General features: G+C 69.2%; 1 protein-coding gene across 1 annotated transcript in view; it reads right to left on the minus strand.

Annotated features, from left to right (window-relative positions):
- The window catches only part of LGR6 (leucine rich repeat containing G protein-coupled receptor 6), an 80,618-nt gene extending 79,195 nt beyond the window's left edge, over positions 1-1,423 (minus strand). Inside the window, exon 1 of the mRNA XM_052653942.1 lies at positions 1,314-1,423. The gene's annotated coding sequence lies outside the window, so the exon portion shown is untranslated. The remainder of the gene's footprint in view (positions 1-1,313) is intronic.
- Positions 1,424-3,367: the final 1,944 nt, after the last annotated feature.

A 3,367-nucleotide genomic window follows, 5' to 3' on the forward strand; every position in this document is an offset into this window, starting at 1 on the left:
CACGCTGCCTCATTGAATCCAGATGACATCCCTGTGAGGCAGGTGTGAGCTGCGTTCACAGGTAGGAATCGGGCCCAGGTCACCAGCTCAGATGACTCCAGCCCTGCTCTGCTGCGACCCCGTCTCCGACCCACGCCTCCAGCAGTGATGGACGCGGACTGCCCAGCATCTTCCTTCAGCCAGGGTCAGCGGTCAGGGGGTCAGGGTCAGGGGTCATCAGAGCAGCCTTGCAGCAAGTGAGACTGAAGGAGGCAGGAAGCTGCCTGGTAAAGTAGTGAGCGCCCGACACGTCCCCAGCAGCTGTCCTGCCTCCTGTCGGGTGTCCGGGGTGGGGAGGGGGTGCGAGGGAGAGCCTGGAGCCTCGGTGGGAGGGAAAGTGCCTGCTGGGCCGTTGGGGGAGGAAGGGAGGTGGCCTCAAGGCACTGGCCTCAGTCAGGACTTGGCTGCCCCGGCTCGGGGTCCAGCCAGTTGTGAATGAGGGGTTGCGGGGGAGGGGACACGAGTCTTCCTGACACGGGAGGAGAAGGCAAGAGGTCAGATCAGGCCACTTGGATGTTCAGGGAGTGGCCGGCGAGAGGGTGCCTACAGTGGCAGGCTGTCAGCCCACTGCTGCCCACCCTGGAGGGGGCCCCCAGCCATAGCGGCAGAAGGTGGTGGAAACGCAGGCTGAGAGGTCCGATCTTCAAGCAGCACTGCTCCCCTCCTGCTTCCTGACCAAAGTGGGGACTCAGAATACCACCCGATTCCCCAAGTCAGGGACAGCCCTGGGCACTGCCCACACCTGTGTGCCTGCCTCTTGCTGAGTGGCCACCCCACCTTCCGGTCGCCCCAGAGTCGGGGCTGCTCGTCCCCAGGCGAGTTCCAGGGAGGATGTCCACACCAAGCCTCACTGAGAGGCAGGCTGGAGGGATGCCCGAGGGCCTGCGGTGCTAAAGCCTGCCCCTCCCACCTGACCAGCCTGGCAGCCAACCCCAGGGGGGTGTCATCTTTGCAGCTAAGCCAGAGACGGCAGGGGTACCGGGAAGGCTTTCCGGCGCCCCTGGAGCCCAGACAGAGGGGCCAGAAGCATGTGCGCCGCAACGGGCACTCCCTCTGCCCTCTTCCCAGGTCCCCATCGTGAAGCCCCAAGGCCAGGGCCAAGTGGGAACCAACAGGGGAGCCCAGACTCCCGGCTGACCCAGCCCTGCCCGCGAGGGACTGGGCTCCCCCGCCCTCGGCCCACACCCCAGGACTGGCAGAGGGTGCTGTGCCTAGGGGATCCAACCGCGCGGCCCCGCAGCTAGGCAGGTGCGGGTGGAAGCGCGCGTACTCACAGGTAGGCAGTCAGGGGGTCCAGGCCCGCCGGCACCGTGGAGAGGCCCCGCTCCGAGCAGTCCACCCGCAGCAGGATGCCCGCCTCGCGGCAGCGGCAGGGCGCCGGGCAGGCGGGCGGCGGGCGGGGCGGGAGGGCGGCCGGCGGGGCGCAGAGCGCCGCGGCGCAGAGCCACAGAGGCAGGAGCGGGGGCGCGCGGGGCATCTCGGCGGCGGCCCGCGGCGGAGGCACCTGGCGGGAGTGTCGGCTCGGCCTGGCGCTGGCGGCGCGCGCGGTCGGACAGGCGCAGGCTTCGCCTCTTCGCTCCCAGCTTCGCGGGCTGGGCTTGGCAAGGGAGGGCGAGGCCGCGGAGGAGGAGTCAGGGAAACCTCGCCTGCCCGCTCCCCTTTCTCCCAAACTGGCAGGAGTTTCATCCAGGAAAAGAAAGAGAGAACAGCCCGGAGCGCGGACCTGCAGGCGTTTGGGCGCAGGACCTCCTGCCTGGGGGACCGCCTGGAAGCGGGGGGTGGGGGTCTGGAAGAGCCCCGCCCCGGGACACCTAGAGCGTTCCCACAGCCCCTCCAGCACCATTCCCACAGCAGGCAGCTGGGACCTGGGAGAGACGGGCTTTGTTCAAGCTCATCCCTGGGGCATGGTGGGGGGGCGGTCGGCAGTCCCAGACCTGGAGCTCCGGCTGCCCTCCGCACCTGTCTCCCGGGAAGGGCTGGTCCTCAAAGCCCAGCAGTGAGGGGCGGAGCTTGCAGGGCGGTCACTGGGGCTACGAGGAGCAGCCTTCCGCCAAGCCCCAGGCCGCCACCAGAGAAGGGGTGATGTCCACCCGCCCAGTAGCTGTGAGCCCGGGGAACTCTGACCTGCTTCCCACCAGACGGGGCCAAGCGGGCGACCCCCTGGCTGTCAGAGCCGGCCTGAGCGCCGGCGGGTCAGCGCCCCCCACCCCCACGGAGGCCAGTCTGGCAGCTGCAGCTCCAGCAGCCCGGCTGGCCAGGCCAGGACAGAGGCCTGAGGGGCAGAGTGGGCAGCTGAAGCCGGCTCGTCCGTGGGGGCCAGACCTGGCTGGCGGGGTAACTCCGACCCCTCCTGCTCTCTTGTCTTGCACCGCCTCCGAGTGTTCAGCAGCAGCCTGAGGCCTCAGGGCAGCCAGGGGTCCTTTCGCCAGGACCATCCCGCCCCCCCCCCACCCCCCCGCAGGCCGCCCACCACTCCTCCCGTTTTCTGCTAGTGTTCTCCCTGCCAGGCCCGGGGGCTGCACAGCTGGGCCAGGAACAGGGAGAGCTGACCTGCGGCCTCGCGGTGGGCACAGCCCTAGCGTAGACAAGCCCCTGGAAGGCCTGGCTGGTCGGCGCTTGCAGCTCCGGCTGCGGGAGCCCTGTGGCTCCTGGGCAGCTGGCGGGGGGGCGGTGCTCAGTGAGTCTCCAGCCTCTGGAGGGTCGTGTGGGCCAGTCCCACTCCTGATAAACACGCGTGTGAAGAGCGTGTGACCTAGCCCGGGGCCCCGGAGCCGCACCCCACCCTGACGAGGCCCCTGCCTCTGCTCCCGTCCCACAGGCCTTCACCAGGAGCTGGGTGCCACCACTCCCCGCCTCGGGGTCTGCCCCCCACTGAGGCTCCTGGTCTGCCTGTCCGGCTTCTCTGTGCCCCCCAGACTCTCTCCCAGGAGTCGTCCACGGCCTTGCAGCTGATGCAGGACCCCCCTGGCCGGCCCCGGGGAGGCTGTGAGCGATGGTGTCACCGTAGTGGGCTCCTGTGCCCTCCTTCCTGGTTCCCCTAACCAGGTTCCCTCACTGGTGGAGGGTGGGGGCAGAGGAAACTCGGCCGCTCTGGCTGGGGAGCGGCCACCCTCCAGCGCCGGCCCTGGGCAGGGTCATGGCAGGAGGGAAGGCCAGGCCGAAAGCACCCCAGTCTCCATGGACAGAACACACTCCACCTCAGGCTTGACCATACCCTTTATTGCCCTTCACAGTGCGGGGCTGCGTACAGGCCGCCCTCCCGGGGAAGCCAAGCAGCAGCGGGCTTGCCGGGCCAGCACCGCCTCCTGTACAGCAGTGACCGGGTGAC

This window comes from Budorcas taxicolor, chromosome 16 (assembly GCF_023091745.1).
Source record: "Budorcas taxicolor isolate Tak-1 chromosome 16, Takin1.1, whole genome shotgun sequence".
Taxonomy (NCBI): domain Eukaryota; kingdom Metazoa; phylum Chordata; class Mammalia; order Artiodactyla; family Bovidae; genus Budorcas; species Budorcas taxicolor.